Genomic DNA, 20,242 nt, shown 5'->3' with positions numbered 1-20,242 from the left:
CCATACAGGCGGTTGGCGCTGGATGAACATGACCCAGAGGAGGCCGTGCTGCAGTACACCACACCCCAGCTGGTTCGGATGGATGAACAGGACCCCGTCGAGACTGTAGGCACTTGGTAGTGTATGAATAGTAGCACGTGGAGGCGCAGTAGAGGAAGAAGTTGATATTGGATGAACAATAGCCTGTGGAGTCCCATTTTGCGGTATAACACACCCCTCCCGATGAACAGGAACCTGTTTCGACTGTAGGTGTTTGAACAGAAGTCTACTTCTTCAGTTTTGTGGTAGCCAGACCCGTTGTCGGTGTCAAAACTGGCGGATCTCGGGTAGGGGGTCCCGAACTGTGCGTCTAAGGCTAATGGTAACAGGAGGCGGGGGACACTACCCAGGTTCGGGCCCTCTCGATGGAGGTAATACCCTACTTCCTGCTTGATTGATCTTGATGATATGAGTATTACAAGAGTTGATCTACCATGAGATCATAGAGGCTAAACCCTAGAAGCTAGCCTATGATTATGATTGTTGTTGGCCTACGGACTAAGCCCTCCGATTTATATAGACACCGGAGGGGGCTAGGGTTACACAGAGTCGGTTACAGAGAAGGAGATCTATATATCCGAATTGCCAAGCTTGCCTTCCATGCAAAGGAGAGTCCCATCCGGACACGGGACGAAGTCTTCAATCTTGTATCTTCATAGTCCAACAGTCCGGCCAAAGTATATAGTCCGGCTGTCCGAGGACCCCTTAATCTAGGACTCCCTCAGTAGACCCTAAACCAGGCTTCAATGACAATGAGTCCGGCGCGCAGATTGTCTTCGGCATTGCAAGGCGGGTTCCTTCTCCGAATACTCCATAGAAGATTTTGAACACAAGGATCGTGTTCGGCTCTGCAAAATAATTTGCACATACTACTGTAGAGAGCACAATATCCCACAAATCTAATCTGCTGACAACTTTTTGTAGCATGACATCACGCCACGACCCGGTTATTACGAACCGTTTTCCCCAGCCTGCCCGTGCATGTGTTGCGAGGCAGTTTTATTGGCACGTCTTGTCGAAGCAGAGATCGTGTTCCCCTTATCGCGGGATTCTCATCAATACAGGTGTGGGTAACCCAACCACGCTTGTTAATATGACTCCTTGATTTTAGGCAAGTTCCAAATGGCCACGCGGGGGATGCTTGATATTCGTCCTCTTTATAAAGGGGCCAAGGCCTGTCCTTTTCTCCCCATGCTCGATCCTTCTCTTCCTCCACCTCGAGTTCCAACACCCAAGGCTCAAGCTAAGCGCTTCGGACCTTCAACCATGTCCGGATCCAACCTTCAAGGCCGGTGGATGGCCTCCTCTGTCACAGAGGAGGACATCAAGAAGCTTAGGGAGGCCAGGTATCTCACCGCCGAAATCCCGCATAGGCTGCCTGCCCAAGGGCAGGACATCCCCACTCCCAAACCCAACGAGAGTGTCGTATTTGTTTCCCACTTCCTCCGAGGGCTAGGTTTTAGTCTTGATCCCTTTGTGAGAGGGCTCATGTTCTATTACGGGCTAGATTTCCATGATCTAGGTCCGGATTCCATCCTTCACATCTCATCGTTTATCATCGTGTGTGAAGCCTTCCTCCGCATCACCCACCACTTCGGCCTATGGCTCAAGACCTTCAATGTGAGGTCGAAGATGATTGACGAGCGTCACGCAGAGTGCAGAGGCGCTATAATAAGCAAAGGCGCCGATACCCCATGGCCAAAGGGTTCCTTCACAGAGGTTTCTGACTTATGGCAACGGGAGTGATTTTACATCACAGCTCCCCAAGGTACAAAGCGGGCTGCAGCTCCAGCGTTCCGCTCGGGCCCTCTGCCTCAACTAGTGTCATGGGTCAACAAGGGGCTGGACTGGGGGCCAGTTAACGACGTGCTGACACTATAAAGCCGCATTCGAGACCTCCTTAAGAGGGATGTCAGTCTTGTCAACGTAATGCAAGTAATGCTGGTTCGTCGGGTCCTGCCATGCCAACGTCGATCTCTCTGTATGTGGGAGTTCAACCCGGAAGGACCGCGAACTATTCAACAATTCTTTAGTGTGACGCTCAAAGAGATGTATGGATTGTTCTTCGGATCATGAATAAAGTGTCCGGACACCACTGAGGATGCGGGTCTCAACTGCAACCGTCCGGATACCCAAGTAAGTAATTACGCTACCGAACATGCTGTCCTTTATGTTTGTTACAACATCATTCTGAAAAATTGCTCTCTGCCAGGACTGGATAAGAAAGGCAGAGAGGATCAGGTGTTCGGCCCCCCTTCCCGAAGGCTCGCCGGATCCTTTATTAACTAGGATGCTTGAGCGCACACCATATCAGGTGCCGTTAGGAGAAGATGAGGGGAGGAATAGAGAAGCCACAGGCAGGCTTCATACTTTACACATCCAAATCGAGGGAGTAAGTGCCTCCGCGAAGGAGGATAATCGAGGAGGTGAATCTAAAATCCCCTCTCCTCACGGGAAGAAAAGGACCGCCTTTGAAGACTTGGAAATGGAGGTTTCCAAATGAGGGAAGAAACCCTCGCCAGGGGGCCCTGCCCCAGAGGGCGTCCTTACCGCACAGCGCCCGTAGGGTGGCCAACCCTCAACCGAGCTGTAAGTAAAAAAAAGGTACTTTGGTAAATATATCTTGTTTTATCTTTGAGAATAATAACCGAGACATATATCTTGCACTCCGGCTCGTAGCCCTTCTCCACAGAGTTCGTCTTTGGGGGATCTTCTTCTGGATATGATGGAGAGCGAAACGCCTGCCCCTGCCTCCCCGCCACATGGGGCGGACGACCCCGAGCTGTCGTCACGGAGGATTTCTCCTGATCCACCAAGGCCAGAAGTTAACACTCCGGCTGCCTCAAATCCGGAGTATTGGGCTCCCAAGGATGGCAACAAAAAGAGTCCGGGATTGTCTGGCACACGACTGGACACACTGATGGGTCTTTTGGAGCGAGCGGCTATCTCAGAGGCGCATCGTACCTTAATGGGTACGGTGGTTGAGAGGATTTCATCCGCCAAAAGCGGTTTGAATGAAGCTATTACGAGCCTGCTAAGAGGCTTTGAGGTACACAACATAATATATGTATTTTTGACGGTACCGCACACGCTAGGTGTGCTTTGTATAGATAGTAGCCTCTGAGACTCTGGTTGCCATCCAGAGGTGGCAAACAGAGGATCATAGTCCCAGGTAATGATCGCGCTGCTTCCATGTGCAGGCGGCTGAGGGTCCGGTGGCTGATCGGACTGCTGATTTTGCCAAACTGAAGTGGCAGCTTGATGTGGCAGATGCCGACATCGCGCTTGTGAACAAGCGGCTTGACGAGGCACATGGTATGTATTTTCGGCTTATCAGCAAATATTAAGAGGAGCATGATGCTAGTATCTGTAATATGCTGTGACTACAAATGGAGCTGCTGCCATGGAGACCCTTCAGGCGGAACTTGCCCGAGCCAGGGAACAAGCTAGAATAAGTGATGCGGCCGCCCTGAAGGCGGTCGAAGAGTTAAGAGCCGAATAGGCTGCTCATCGCCAGAGTGAAGAAAAAATAGCCGAGATGGCTATTGAGCTAAAAGATGCCGCCGGCCGCTATGAGCTCCTTGAAAAGGAAAGCCAAGTGAAAGCGGCTGACCTAAAGAAGGCCTTGGAGGCAGCCAAGGAAACTCGCTCTGAAATTAGAGGGATAAGAGAGGAGCTTCATGAAGCCGGACATATCACGGCTGGGAGGCCCTTTTTGTTGCAGATGAAGTCCAGTGATCTGAAGTATGCCCCTCTGGATTAGTTATGGAGTGCTGCAGACGCGTATGCGGACTTGGCAAAGAGTGCTACTGATGCGACTGAGTTTTACAAATATAGGAAAGATCATGAGGTAGAAAGGTTGTTCTGGTCGTAGTTCAGTGCCCCGACGCGTCCGCTGCCGTTGAATGAAAAGATGGCCGCATGGGCCGAGCTCCATAGGTTGTTCGGGCTTGCTATGAGGTCTGTCGTGGATCATCTTTGGCCGAAGGGACCAAGGCCAGACAGTTATTTTGGTTTGGTGCAACAATTCCTTGTTGCTGTGTCACATATCGACACTGTGAAGAGGTCGGCGTGCATAGATGGCGCGCGGATGGCTCTTGCTCTTGTTAAAACATACTGGGCAAGGATGGAGGCCACCGCTATTGCAACCCAGGGTCCGGCGGGAGGCCAGGACCCGGCCGAGCACTATTTTGAAGAAGTCCTAGAAGGCCCCCGTTTAATAGAGGCTCAGTGCTCGAAGAGTGCCATGTTCGAGTGATATGTATCTCAATTGTAAAAACAATGCTATTCTGATTATAAAGGCTGTGTTTATACTTTTGCCCGAAAGTATTATAGTGCCTCCTATACGGCCGTTTATGTATGTATATAACCTGAAAGTTTGCAGTCGTCGGCTTCAGCCCCCGCGCATATAATGCGGGGGTGTTCGAAAAAGCGTGTAATCACACTTGATCCAACGTCTTGGTCTGTTAAGGAGGTGATAGCGCGGTGAACCAGGCAATCAGACTATATAGCTTTAACACTTTCACTTAGCCATAGGAGTTTGACGGTGGGGCTACTATATAGCCCCTGGTACTTCCGCGTTCATCCGAATACGATGCACGTACGCACGTGACCGGGAAACCGATCCTTCGTTAATGCGGTGGAATCGCGAAGATTCCGCTGAGTCATCGAGTGGTTGACCAGTCTTGCGCTATATCATGACAGTCAGTTTTTGGCTTTCTCTACCGAGGTGCTCATCCAGATGAACTAGGGCACAATCGCAGTAGTTCTCCCGGTGCCACCTTAGCCGATAGAGCGGAACATAAGGTAGCAAAACATGGGAGCCGGGAAAACCCAACATTTGACCAAAGACATGATTCAGAGCGATGCATATAAGGCCAAACTCGCGACACCGAACACTCCCTAAGGTATTCGGACTTTACAACATATACATGGCTGAGTAATGCCCTCCATAATGAGCCCTGAGTTTAGTACATGCATTAGTCTGGCGTGACGAAATGCCAATAACGCCAGTATCCCTCCCGGTTGTGTTAAGTGTCCAGAGGGGAAGAAGCAACAAGAGACATTAAAAAAGGTTTATGCAGGGTCTTAATCTAAAAAGAAACCTTTGAGCGGGGCCCTGCTGCACGTCTGCCCCTTTATCTCTGTTGTGCCGTATCCTGGAAGGCTGTATCACGATGATCATCTGAAAAAGGAAAAACCCAGGTGAAAGACATCGTGCGATAAATTGGTTATTCTGAACCGATCATGAAGATGCAATATGTTATTGTACTAATAGGGTCAAGCCAAACTATGGTTTTTTTACATGCATGCAGCCCCTAGCGCCACCTATGGGGGTATATCCATCATCCCAAGCTTAGGTGTATCTGGGCTGTTACAACAGGTGGTGCGCCAGACTTGTATAACCGTGTCCGTGGTCTTGACGACCGATCATTTATTCTAGTTGGAGAGGCCGTTCAGTGTTCGGCTGCTAGAGCTGCCACATATTCTTCCACACGTAAAGAACGCTCTATATTTCCGCTAGCTGTTATGACGCCACGTGGACCGGGCATCTTAAGTTTGAGATAAGCGTTGTGCGGTACTACATTAAAACGAGCGAAGGCCGTTCTTCCAAGAAGTGCGTGATAGCCACTTCGGAATGGAGTGATGTCGAAGGTTAATTCTTCGCTTCTAAAGTTGTCGGGAGAACCGAATACAACCTCTAGTACTAGAGAGCCCGTGCAGCAAGCCTCTACGCCTGGTATTACTCCTTTAAAGGTAGTATTACTTTGGTTGATTCTTGACGGGTCTATCCCCATTTTGCGGATAGTGTCCTGATATATCAGATTAAGACTACTGCCGCCGTCCATAAGGACTTGGGTGAGATGGTATCCATCAATTATTGGGTCGAGCACCAAGGCAGCCGATCCTCCATGCCGGATACTAGTCAGATGATCCCTACGATCAAAAGTGATCGGGGCCGACCAAGGATTGAATTTGGGGGCGACGGGCTCTATAGCGTATACGTCTCGGAGTGCGCGTTTGCGCCTTCTCTTTGGTATGTGAGTTGCGTAAATCATATTCACTATTTTTACTTCTGGTGGGAATTGTTTTCTGTCCCACAGTGTTCGGCTGGCGAGGCTCATCCTCGTCTTCACTTGGCGTCTCCCTCCCTTTGTGTTCGGCGTTGAGCTTGCCGGCCTGCTTGAAAACCCAACATTCTCTGTGGGTGTGATTTGCAGGTTTTTCAGGGGTGCCATGAATCTGACATAACTTGTCTAGAATCTTATTTAGGCTAGATGGTCCATCTTTGCTGCCTTTAAATGGCCTTTTCCATTGACCGGGTCGAGAGACCCTGAATCCGATGTTGACGGTTGTGTTATCTGGGCTGTCTTCATTGTTTCGACACTTGTTTTTATTGCATCGCGGCTTCCCGTTGCCATCCCTGACTTCGGATGTGCTTGGGTCGCTGGTGCCGCTATGGGCCAGCCAACTGTCCTCACCCGTGCAAAAGCGAGTCATAAGGCTTGTTAAGGCTGCCATTGTCCTCGAATTTTCCTGGCCGAGGTGTCTGGCAAGCCATTCGTCCCAGACACTGTGTTTGAAAGCCGCTAAAGCTTCGACATCCGGGCAGTCGACAATTTGATTCTTCTTAGTGAGAAATCTGTTCCAAAGCTTTTGGGCCGACTCTTCGGGCTGTTGAATTATGTGACTTAAATCGTCTGCATCTGCAGGTCGTACATAGGTCCCTTGAAAATTGGCCCTAAAAGCATCCTCAGGTTCTTCCCAACTTCCAGTTGAGTTTTCGGGGTGACTCTCCGGGCTGTTGAATTATGTGACTGAAATCGTCTGCATCCGGAGGTCGGACATAGGTCCCTTGAAAATTGGCCCTAAAAGCATCCTCAAGTTCTTCCCAACTTCCAATTGAGTTTTCGGGGAGGCTTTTCAACCAGTGCCAAGCTGGTCCTTTTAACTTGAGGGGTAGGTATTTTATGGCGTGGAGGTCATCTCCGTGAGACATGTGGATGTGAAGGATAAAGTCCTCAATCCAGACCCTAGGGTCTGTCGTTCCGTCATATGCCTCTATATTCACGGGTTTAAATCCTTCTGGAAATTCATGATCCAACACCTCATCGGTGAAGCACAGGGGGTGCGCGGCACCCCTGTATTTGGATGTATCATGGCATGCTGTCGACGGTGGTTGTGTTCGGTGTTGATTCCGTGCTGGTATTCAATCAATATGCCCATTTTGATGGCTGTGATCCTGCACTGGGGCACGCTTCCTAGATCCATAGATGGACCTGACCATACCAGATTTTTTATCCAGGACCTCACGTAAATCGTGTGCTGACTTGTGTGCGGCATCATTGGCCGCCCTGTCGCGGCCACGGGGTGGTCGGTCCGGCTGATTGGCCGTATTATTTTTCGGCGGAATGGGCTCGATGGCCTCGTCATCGAATTCGGGCAGCAGCTTGCGCTTTGGATAGCTCTTTGTGTGGCGATCACCACCGTATTTTTCTTCAGTGTCAAGCACTTTGTTCCATCTACAGTTGAGCGTATCCTGCGAGGCCTTAAGCTTTTGCTTCTGCTTCTTCAAGCTCCTCGCGATGTCAATGAGCCTTCTCTGGAGGTTCTCTTGCTCCAAGTGTTTTTCCGGGATGATGAGGGCATCGTCGTCCGGACTGTTCTCCTCTTCGGAGACAAGTTAATGAATTTTACCCTCGGGATCGCTGTCATCGGACATCTGCTCCGGGCTATGTTCACCGTCCCCTGGCTCATCCTGCTCCATCACTGGGTCCATGGGGTCGTCGTTTCCTTTGGAGTCGACGGGGTGTTGTTTTTTCTTGCGCTATTATCACTGTTTTTATTGTGGCGGGATTTAGGGTGGTGCCCATGTCATCGCTTCGGTGGCTTATCAAGGGGATTATCCTTCTTTGCATCTGTCGGTGTCAAAACCGGCGGATCTCGGGTAGGGGGTCCCGATCTGTGCGTCTAGGCTGATGGTAACAGGAAGCAAGGGACACAATGTTTACCCAGTTTCGGGCCCTCTCAATGGAGGTAAAACCCTACTTCCTGCTTGATTAATATTGAAGATATGAGTTGTACAAGAGTAGATCTACCACGAGATCGTAGAGGATAAACCCTAGAAGCTAGCCTATGATGGTATGATTGTAATTGTGATCGGCCTTCTAAGGACCAACCTCTCCGGTTTATATAGACATCGGAGAGGGCTAGGGTTTACATGGAGTCGGTTACCAGGAAGGAAACACGATATCTGGATCGCCAAGCTTGCCTTCCATGCAAAGGAGAGTCCCATCTAGACACGGGCCGAAGTCTTGAGTCTTGTATCTTCACGCTTCAATAGTCCGGACGATGTATACAGTTCGGCTGTCCGGATACCCCCTAATCCAGGACTCCCTCAGTAGCCCCTAAACCAGGCTTCAATGACGATGAGTCCGGCACGCAGTATTGTCTTCGACATTGCAAGGCGTGTTCCATCTCCGAATACTCCAAAGTATCTGTTACGACAAATAGTGTCCGGCTTCCCATCAATGTTGTACTCCTCAGCTTCAGTGTCTCAATAATAACCATCTCCACGTGTCGAGCGAATGCGAGGAGCCGAGGTATTTTCGCATTTTCGACCCTCAATCCTCCGGGCTGACCATCTATTTGAAGGGATGGGGATTCTCAGATCCAAACCTCACTCTCCCTCCCTGAGCTAGCATCCAACAGAGTGCTCCGCAAAAAACCATTCCAACATGGCCGTCCGTCATAGCTCTTCTACTCGCCCTACTTGTTCCAAGTCGGGGGATTGGGAAGAGTGTTCAGTTCCTCATAGCCATTTGATAGAGTTACAAACCCAAGGGTTTCTCCCACTGGTGTTCATGGTCCCTGTTTGAGCCGAAATAGCCACTTATGACGGAGGGGAACAAGCGGAGGGATCTCCAAATCCATCTCCAGAGGAGCGTATATGCCTCATCCCGCATCTGCTAAGGGGCGTCGGGTTTCCCATCCACCCGTTTCTTCACGAACTCCTGGAGTTCTACGGCCTCCAGTTGCACAACCTTACCCCTGCCTCCATTCTGCACGGGCGATGCTGTTGTTTGCCGTCGAGGTTAGCTGCATCTCATGTCTTACAGTATTTTACATTATTTGTGTAATTGCAGTTTGGCTTCTAACATTTACTTGCTTCTTGTAGGTACACATGTCGGGGGCACTGATCCATGCTTCGACCCCTCCGCCGCTGCTGACTTTGGGCAGGCTCTGGCCAAGATGAAGTGCCCCAGCAAGTACCTCTCAGGTCTTACCAATTATGAACTCACCAGTTCAATCTTACCAATACCAGTTGCAATTAATGGCTATGTTTTGTATGGTCGATGTCTTAAGCATCTTGTAGTAAACATGCCTAACACGTTTTAGCTAGTTCCCCTACCTTTTTATAGGCAACTGGGCCATTATCTGCTCGGGCAGCACCTTCCTTGTGATGTTTAACTCTGCCAATTGCATTTTTATCAGTACCGGTTTCAATGGCCATTAAGCCTGTTGCAATTAACAGTTGTATCCATTTTTAAATAGTTGTATTTCAATGGCTACAAACTTACAAAACTTGAATTAGGATGCTGTTAAGCCTATTGCAATTAACAGTTGTATCCATTTTCTAATCCATCCCTTTTCTACAGTGCTACTCTTTCGCAATGAAGATATCACTACAGATGCTGAAGTTTTATTACCATTTGCTATTTTTGGTGGATGTTAACCCTGTTGTAGTTAACATTGGCTTTCCATGTACTTACATAGGGCTACAATGGGGGATGTTGTTGTTTGCCGTCGAGGTTAGCTGCATCCCATGTCTTATACACCATCTATTCCTAAATTTAAGTATTTTTACAGATTCCAATATAGACTACATAAGGAGCAAAATGAGTGAGTCTAGATTCTAATATAAACTATATCTATAATTCTATATACATCCGTATGTAGTTCATATTGAAATCTCTAAAAATACATGTACTTAGGAATGTAGGTAGTTGTATTTTACATCATTTTTGCAATCTCATTTAGCTTCTAACATTTACTGGTTGCTTTTAACATTTACTGGTTACTCTATTAGACTGCACGATCTGATATTTTTCTCTTTTTGGTGGTTTCCAAAGCTATTTAGTGATGATTACCTTACAAACTAAATGACCGCAGTGGAGGCAACTAAGGTTAAAGTATATAATTCATGCTACCATGATAATGGTCTAGAAGTCTTCCTGAAGGCGGTGAAGGGTGAGCGGCGATCGTCACAAGGGGTTGAACAAAAGTTGCTCGTGCCTATGGCATGCAGGAAGGAACATTATGGGCATTCTGCTTCTTCAACAACATCGATAGTCAAAATGATTTACACTTGTCTCTTCACCTTTACCGCCTGTAAATATTGTGGTTCATCATAGTTAAGTGCCGTCTAATCCTGTAATTACTGAACATATTGTACTAACAATTTTATTTATGGATTCTTTGTTGAACCATTGTGCTAAGGATTTGAATTGCACGTTTCATATTTCAAAAATTCCAATTCGAATAATAAATTACAGCCAAAAAAGTTCTACATGAGCGAATTAAATAATGTGCACACGGTTAGAAAGAAAACAGTGTGTGCGATGAAATAAGAAAACAGGCAGTTCTTTGACGTGAAACGTTTGCGATGCCCTTCGGTCACACACACAGTTTCGTCTCATAAGCGTGTGCAATTCATGGTAATACGACAAACATTTCAAATCAGTGTGTGTGTGCGATAGGGATACCAATCGCACACAGTTACAAAAATGTACACATTGGCGTTAGTAGAGGCACCACACACATTTTACATTCTTGAAACGTGTGTAATAACGTACCTAACACAAACATATCGGCAGATTAAATGTTAATGTCCACCTTTTTCACATGACTCTAGCGGCATAATCATTTGGGATGTACATAAGAACATAAATGTACTCCTTGGATTGACTGTGTGTGAGATACATGCGAACGGAAATGTTTTTCTGGGATTCACCGTGTGGGATGTACATACGAACAGAAACAATTGGGTTTCCATGCCTCGCCCGATCGCACACGAGCCAGCTTGTGTGCCAGGAGGGCCTATCCCTGACGGTTTCTGGGTCGTGTGGGAAGGATCCTCCTATCACCCACACTCAGTTGGCAACGGTTCCAAATGCCGTTGCGGAAAGGGGTTTAAAACCGTTTGTATAGCACCGACGCGTACCAGTGGGTACTGTCCTTCTGTTGGATATTCACGAAAAAACCTCAGGAGCAGAACCTACCGCAGAGAACATACCGGTAACACAACCAATACACGATGATATGCAACAATATGATGCATGCATATGACATGGCAAAATGAGTGTATTGGGCTAATGCAACTACAACTAGATGGATTTGAGCCATTTTGAACCAAAGGTTCAATCCCAAACTCAAATTATGAACATAAATACTGCTTTAACATGTTTTGATCTAAATGGCAAGGTTTCGTTGCTTTAACATGCATGAAACAAGTATAGATGGATAGATTGGATTTTTCTGATCATTTTTCATATATAACTCTTTGCATTTGGATTTACAGATTAATTTCTATGATTTTTTGAAGTTTGCAATAATTTCCGGAATTTCCTGAATAAGAATAAATCCAGAAAAGGCCATTACTGCGTCAGCATTGCGTCAGCACTGCGTCAGCAGGTCAACGGTGCAGTCCAGGTCAAACCTGACCAGTGGGACCCACTTGTCAGTGACAAAGTTAGTTAACTAACTAATTAGGGTTAGTTTAGTGCTAAGCTAGGTTTGACCAGAGGGCGGGGACCACATGTTAGTGACCTAGGGGGGTCAAATCCCTGGTCAACTGGGTCAAATCGCCGGCGTTTAGCCGCCGGCAATGACCAAACGCGACGGAGGGTTCGGGTTTTGCACTCGGCGACCAAACGGACGGTAGAGGCCACCTACATGAAGCCTGAGACGAACCGCGTCGAGTGGTGGTGGTGGTGGTTGGGCTCGGGGTCGCTGGAAACGACGCCGGCTACGAGTTTGGCGTCTGCCAGAGTTCGGGCGAGCTCGAACTCGATGCTACAGTGAACGTGGAGGCGCGGGGCTAGCTCCTACGAGCACTACGCGGTGCGGTGAGTGTGTTGGACACGGTGGCGAGGCTGTTGCGTGGCCGAAACCACGTCGGCGGCGAGCTCAGGAGGTGGCGCGTGCGGGTGTGCTCCGTGCAGTCGGTACGGTGAATGACAGCAAGAACGGAGAGGGAGGAGAGGCAGGAGCTCACGGCAGTCATGGCAGAAGGGTCAGCGGGGTCGGGGACGAGCTGGAGCGAGCAGTGCAGCGAAGTGGATCTCTGGGGACGGCGAGGCGAAGCGAGGTCGGTGCAGTGGCTATGGGGCGAGCGAGCGCTCAGTGCTCGGTCTACTTGACGGAGTCAACGGTGGCGGAGCTCCTGGACACGGCGGTGCGACGGGGAGGTGGCCGCGTTTACGGTGGTGGCGCAGTTGCAGCGGCGTCGGCGATGGCAGGGGATAGCAAAGGAGAGGTGTAGGGGGGCGAATGGGGTGTCGGCGAGGTCGGGGCGACGAGCGGGGGGTCAACCACGCGACAAAACAACGTCCAGGGTGAGGTAGGCGAGCTGGGAGGTGGCGTGGCGAGCTCAGGCGCGCGGCCGCGCAGCTCCCTGCCTACCTGGTGGGAGGAAGCAGCTGGCTGGCATGGGCCAGCACAGTGCTGGGCCGCCAGGTGGGCTACCAGGTAAGTTTGCCAGGTAAGTCCACTTTCCCTTTTATTTTTTGTTTTCTATTTTTCTGTGATCTTAGGGCTTTATTAAAAATACCAAAACAACCTCAAAAATCAAGAAACTACTTGAGGCCACTGTTTGGATTATTTCCAACAAGAAACATTTTAGTTCATGAATATTTGGACATTTAAAATATTATATAAAATTTAAATGCCCAAATGCAAATAGGATATGATTTAATTCAGTCACCCAATGCTGTCCTAGAAAAATGTGAACCATTTTTGTCAAAGGTTCTAGACCAAGGCAAAGATGATGAACATTTTTGAAGGGAATTTCAGGTTCATTGAAAAAGTATTTTAGTAACCCTAGTTGGATTAAGTGGTGCTGGGGGTTTCTGCCATCCCCATTTCAATGTTTCTCAGAAATTTAAACATGATGCAAACACTCTAATGCATGTACTGACTAGGGTTGTGACAACTCACCCCCACTCTGAAAAATCTCATCCCGAGATTTAGGATCCGCCGGAAAGAAAGTGGGGTACTCAAGTCGAGGATGATCCTCCCTTTCCCAAGTAGCTTCTTTCTCGGAATGGTGTGACCATTGAACCTTGAGAAACTTGATGTTATGCCGTCGAGTGGTACGCTCGGCTTGATCAAGGATACGAACGGGATATTCTCGATATGTGAGATCATCTTGGAGATCGAGCGTTTCGTGGTCCACTCCACGGATAGGATCCGAGAAGCAACGCCTGAGTTGAGAAATATGGAAGACATCATGAACTCCGGAAAGATGCGAAGGTAGTTCCAATTGGTAGGCAACTTCTCCTCATTTGGCAGGAATGTGAAAGGGACCAATGTAGCGAGGAGCCAATTTGCCCTTCATACCAAAACGATGGGTTCCCTTCAGAGGAGTAACCCGAAGGTAAGCCTTCTTGTCGGCTTCAAAACTCACGGCCTTATGTTTACGATCATACTAGCTCTTTTGACGAGATTGGGCTGTTTTGAATTTCTCACGAACAATGCGAACTTGCTCTTCTGCTTCCTGGATCATATCCGGGCCAAAGAATTGTCTTTCCCCGATTTCTGACCAGTTAAGAGGCGTTCGACACCTTCGTCCATAGAGAACTTCAAAAGGAGCTTTGCCAAGCTAGATTGATAGCTATTGTTATAAGCAAATTCGACAAATGGAAGGCATTTCTCCCAATCCATTCCGAATGAGATAACAGAAGCTCGGGGCATATCTTCCAGAATTTGATTGACGCACTCTACTTGACCACTTGATTGAGGGTGGAAGGCAGTGCTAAAGGAGAGACAAGTTCCCATAGCATTTTGGAAACTTTCCCAAAATCGAGAGGTGAAGATACTTCCACGATTTGAGTTAATCTCCAATGGAACACCATGAAGAGGCACTATTCGAGAGATATACAAATCTGCTAGCTGGCTAGTGGTTATACTCTCTCGAATAGGCAGGAAATGGGCTACTGTGGAAAGATGATCGATGACGATGAAGATAGCATTCTTCCCTCTCTTGGTCCTGGGAAAACCGGTGATGAAATCCATACCGATTTTATCCCATTTCCATTCAGGAATAGCTAAAGGTTGAAGGGTGCCGGTAGGTCGTTGATGCTCTGCTTTAACACGATGACAGATGTTGCAGCTAGCAATATATTGAGCAATTTCTCTCTTCATCCTAGTCCACCATAACCTTTGGCGTAGGTCCTGATACATTTTAGTACTACCGAGATGAATTGTGAGAGGAGATTCATGAGCTTCCTTAAGGATAAATCGCCTCAGGTTTCGTACCTTGGGAACTACTAATCGGTTTCCGAAGTACACGACACCTTGATCATCAATGGAGAAACAATCCACAACTCCTTTCTTGATGTTTCTCTTGATTCGGGAGATTCCCGAATCTACCTTCTGAGCTTTGATGATCTGATCCGAAAGGGTAGATTTCGCCACCAAGGTTGATAGGAATCCTTGAGGAACAATCTGAAGGTTAAGCTTCCGAAATTCCTCATGGAGAAGTTGTTGACTTTGTTGTAACATCAGGTTGTTACAATAAGATTTACGACTTAGTGCATCAGCCATGACATTGGCCTTTCTCAGGGTGTAAGTTATTCCTAAGTCGTAATCTGTGATCAACTCGACCCAACGTCTTTGCCTGAGATTCAAATCCAGTTGAGTGAATATGTATTTCAGACTTTGGTGATCGGTGAAGATTTAACAATGATTACCAAGAAGGTAATGTCGCCAGGTTTTGAGTGCATGGACTACAGCTGCAAGCTCTGGATCATGTGTAGGATAGTTTTCCTCATGTGGATGCAACTGCCGTGAGGCATAGGCAATTACATGACGATCTTGCATGAGTATGCAACCAAGTCCTTGTCGCGAGGCGTCATAGTAGATAACAAAGTCCTTGGAGAAATCTGGTGGTACCAGTATGGGAGCAGATGTCAGGTGTCTTTTCAGTTCCTGAAAATTGTACTCGCACTGTGGGGTCCACTAGAACTTTTTATCTTTCTTGAGGAGTTCAGTTAGAGGTTTAGCAACCTTGGAGAAGTTCTCGACAAAGCGGCGACAGTAGCTCGCTAAGCCAAGGAAACTTCGAACTTGCTTGACCGATTCAGGTGGAGTCCAATTAAGAACGGCCTGAACTCGCTCGGGATTGACAGCAATACCCTTACCAGAGATTACATGGCCTAGGTAGGTCACTTCTGGCAAACATAATTCACATTTATAAAATTTGGCATAAAGGCGATGCTCTCGAAGTTTTGTCAATACCAGCGTTAGATGCTGGGCATGTTCTTCCTCATTCTTAGAGTAGATGAGTATATCATCGAGGTAAACCATGACGAACTTATCCAAGTACTCCATGAAGATTGAGTTCATTAACCGAGAGAAGGTGGCTGGGGCATTGGTTAAACCGAAGGACATGACGATGTACTCGTATTGGCCATAACGAGTAAGAAAGGTTATTTTGAGAATGTCCCTGTTCTTGATTTTGATTTGATGGTAGCCCAACCTCAAATCCATCTTGGAAAAGATTGAGGATCCAGCGATCTGGTCATACAGGTCATTGATCCTGGGGAGCGGATACTTGTTCTTTATGGTGACCAAGCTGACGGGTCGATAATCTACAACCATCCGATCTGTACCATCCTTCTTCTTGACGAAGAGGATGTGACAAGCCCATGGAGAAGAGCCAGGACGGATGAAACCCTTTTTCAAGGACTCGTCGAGTTGTTTCTTGAGTTCAGCTAGTTCTAGGGGTGCCATCTTATAGGGTCTCCTAGAGATTGGGACAGTTCCTGGGACAATATCTATCACAATCTCGACATCCCAGTCAGGTGAACACCTGGCCGCTCTTTTGGAAAGACATCCGGGAAGTCTTGGACTACCGGAATATCTTCGAGGTCTGGCAGAGGACTGGCATTAAGAGAGTAGAGCTGACGCTCAGACACTAGGGTCAAGACATTGACTACCTTGCCCGATGGATGTGTAAGTTGAATAGTCCTAGAGTAACAATCAATCTTAGCATGATGGGCTGTCATTCAGTCCATGCCTAAGATGATATTTATGTCCAAGGATTTGAGAGCTATCAAAGATGCAACGAAAACAAGTCTATCGACAAGAATTTCACTCCCATGGCTTACTCTAGAAGTTTGCCACCTAGAGCCAGGAGTAGAAATTTCCATGGTAGTGGGCATATCATAAAATGTGGTGTTGTGCAAACGGGCATAGCTCTTAGATATAAATGAATGAGATGCCCCAGTATGAAAAAGAACAGATGTCGGATGGCAGTTAACAAGGAGCGTACCAAGGACGATGTTGGGATCATCCTGAGCCTCCTCAGCTGAGACATAGTTCACATGGTCACGTGCAGTGGTGGCTGGCTTGGTATAATACACCTTCCCTGTTGGCTCGCCTCGGCCAATGGCCTTTCCGGACTGATTGGGGTTGTTGTTCTCGGGACACTACCGCATGTAGTGACCCGGCTCTCCGCACTTGAAGCATGTCACAGTGTTGGTGCATGGAGGAGCATTGGCAGCTGATCCACCATAAGTCTTAGGCAGTGCATACTGCTGGGTTGGACGAGGTGCCTGATAGGATGGCCTCAGAGTGAATCTAGGTGGCAGAGCTGTGTTTTGCACCCACACCCGACGCTTCTGAGAGCTAGAACTAGACGAGGAACCAGTATCACGAGAGTGCTTGCGTGTAGCTTCATAGTCAGTGTGGCCTGTCTCAGCACTGATAGCCTTGTTCACTAGCTTCTAGAAGGAGGTGCACTCGTGCAGACAGAGATCACGGCGAAGCTCGGGGCTGAGTCCCTTGCGGAACCTTGCCTGCTTCTTGGCGTCGGTGGACACTTCTTTAGGAGCATAGCATGCTAGGTTTCCAAACTCTCTGCTATAGGCATCCACGGTTAGCCTGCCCTGGGTGAAGTTGCAAAACTCCTCCCTCTTACGATCTATAAGACCTTCCGGGATGTGGTTGTCAGGAAAAGCCTCACTAAAGTCAGCCCAAGTGGTATCCTGGCGAGCTGGCTGCAGGCGTCATAGTTTTCCCACCAAAGGCTGGCGGGGCCCTCAAGGTGATAAGCAGCGTAAGTGACCTTGTCAGCTTTGGCTACGTGTGCAGAACATATCTTATGGGTGATGCCGTGGCGCCAATCATCCGCATCGAGAGGCTCGATGGAATGATGGAAGGTTGGTGGGTACAACTTGATAAAGTTATTGAGAGACACCAAGTCATTCCTCTGGTGATGTGTAGTGTTCTGCTCAATGTGTTCCAGCAGTCAGTTGGTCTCACATTTGTTCCTTTCAGCCTCCAACATGACCTCAGCCAAGGAAGGTGGATGAGGCAGATTCCCATCCCCAGCCCCACTGGCTTCACCCTGCTCCTGGGCAACAGGGATGCTTCGGGTGTTGACCATCCTAGGAAAACAAAACAACGGTTTAGACAAGGATGGCAAAACTCGGACATAGGAGTGCAGAATGTAATGGATGACACAGAATGTAGAGATGTTCATCAGTACGACATGGTAATACAGAAACTACCATATAAAAGGGCTTTACCTGTTCCGCCGGCCACTCCAGCCGTCGACCGAGCTGCTTCCGCCGATCCCTCCACCCGCCCGCCTTATTCCTGGCAACCCAGGCCCCACCCTAGGCGCGACCATGGGCGCCAGGGCGCGAGCGACGGCGGTGGCGCTCGCGAGGGTTGACACCGGCGGCGACATCGTCCACCATGACGTCGACGCACTCAAGATCCTCGGCTACTCGAACGACTTCATGCTCGTACGCCCCCTCCCCCCTCCTCCTCCTCCTCCTCCTCTCCGCCTTTCCCGAGCGAGCGGAGCGGCCGGTCCGATTCCTACTTTCAAGCCCATGGCCGGGTAGCCGGCGGAGCTCTATTCTGGCCAGGCGCGGGACCCCGGAACCTCCCGATTCTGAACCCGTGGCCGGGTGTCCGGTGGAGCTCCGTTCTGGCCGGGCGCGCGACCCCGGAGCCTCCCAATTTCGAGCCCGTGGCCGGGTGGCCGGCGGAGCTCTGTTCTGGCCGTTCCTCACCCCAACGCTGTAGTCCACCCAATGCCACTGACCGTTCATCAGCTTAAAAGCCCAAATTTGACACCCGTCCCCTGTAGGTATTCTCCGTCTCTCCAGCCGCCAGACACGAAGAAGAAGTCCGCGACTCTGGCGGCAGTTTCCCATGGCCAAGGAGAAGGAAGCCGCGGCAGTTCCAGGGACAAGAAGATGACAGCAGCCCCCTAACGGCCTCCTGCAAGTACAACAAGGTTCATGCTGTCGTCTGCTGCAGTTCTCTATTTTGTGTTTTTTCTGAAGATAAATGGAAGTGCAAATGCAGTCCGCTAGTGATTTGCTCTTGAGGTTCATTTTACTTATGTTTGCAGGAAAAAAGGGTGGTGTGGTTCGGTTGGATGCCCCGTTACTAAAAAATCTTGTTGAGAAACTGCAGTTTTCTGTAAAGATATATGTTTGAGTGTACGCCCCTTTGCTCTCACCTCTGCTATTCATAGTTCTGTGATATTCTCTGAGTACTTGTCAATGTATGTCTAGGTGCAAGTGGGCTGATGTGCTACCCATTTCCTTTAACAATGAGATTTCACTAGAAGTTCATTCACTTTACGCAAATATCATTTAACTAGATGGGTTGTTGCGTCTCTCAATAGCCCATACTTGCATCCATAATTAGATATAAAATATACTGAAGAGAAGTACATATATAGCCATGATTGTGTGATAAATTGTTTGTCAGGATATAGCTGAACTTGATTAATCCTATATTGTAGACAGAGTGTCCGAATTTACCAAGGTGTTAGCTTTCTTATTCAGGAAGAGGTTGTCAAGAAGACAAAATCAGTTGGGAAGCTCAAACAAGAAGCTGAGAATTGCCTATAATAGAGTGAAAGATTTAACAACGAGAAGGCTGAGTTTGAGCAAGCTTCCTTCACAAAAGGTACAGTTCCTTGTCTCGACCTCTTTCTTGTGTGCCTGTCGCTAGCTAGCGATGTTTTGGTTATGCAATTTTGTGTGAAGTTCACCCTTGGCAAGGACAACATGTCATGGACCCCCTGTTCCTGGCCTCCACTCTGTCGAGGCAACTATGAGGGTTACCATGATTCTGGTAGTGCTTGTTCTACCATCAGGTGGAGGGCTATGAGGATGTTGTGCCAATAAGACTATGACGCCATATAGGTTCAATCAGTACATGAAGCAGATGCCGCGTACAATATTGCTTACCTGTGCAGGGCTAAGAGGAAGTTGATGCATGGCAGGGGATGGAGGTGCAGCGAGATCCTGGAGAGGCCGCGCCGATGCATCTTCTAAAGGGTGACTCGAAACCAGCAGAGGGACATGGATTATGTGAAAACGCTGATTCAGTGAAAAACTGAAAAATATGGAAACTCAACTTATGGGCCATCGGATCAATAAGGAGCGCACAAATGAGAGGGTGGGCTTGCTAATCACCTGGTTGTACTTTTACACGGGGCTGACTATATTTTTATGAGGGGGCACAGTTGCAAGGACATGATCGTAAAATCATAGGGGGGCTGATTGTATTTTTATAAGGGGGATATTATTCTTTTTAGTAGTTCATTACGCCATCGTGTTACTATTGTTGAACTGATGAATTTGAGCGGTTTGTACTGATGCTGTCATTTTGTTGAACTGATCGTTTTTATTAAAAGAGTAAATAGGAGCTCCCTCCCGCTCTCTTCCCTTTCTGTTGGACACTGCAGCGTCGACCGAGCTGCTCGCGGCCGATCCCTCCACCTGCCCCCTCCCTTCCGGCAACCTAGGCCCCACCGTAGGCGCGACGATGGGCGCCGGGGCACGATCTACGACATCGGCGCTCGCGGTGGCACTCGTACTGATCTCTGTGTGTGTTTGTACAGAGGAGGTATTTTTCATAGAGTAATTTTGAATGGTTCCGAGAAAAG

General features: G+C 48.3%; 1 long non-coding RNA gene across 1 annotated transcript; it reads left to right on the top strand.

Annotated features, from left to right (window-relative positions):
- The first annotated feature begins 18,595 nt into the window (after positions 1 to 18,595).
- LOC123041203 (uncharacterized) lies at positions 18,596 to 19,661 on the top strand. Its single transcript, XR_006418415.1, has 3 exons — positions 18,596 to 18,782; positions 19,095 to 19,257; positions 19,577 to 19,661. It is a non-coding gene; the product is annotated as an uncharacterized lncRNA (long non-coding RNA).
- The last annotated feature ends 581 nt before the right edge of the window (positions 19,662 to 20,242 follow it).

The sequence above is a fragment of the Triticum aestivum genome, chromosome 2B, assembly GCF_018294505.1.
Source record: "Triticum aestivum cultivar Chinese Spring chromosome 2B, IWGSC CS RefSeq v2.1, whole genome shotgun sequence".
NCBI lineage: Eukaryota > Viridiplantae > Streptophyta > Magnoliopsida > Poales > Poaceae > Triticum > Triticum aestivum.
Note: the sequence above shows the minus strand (reverse complement) of the source record. Positions and strands in the feature narration are given on the sequence as shown.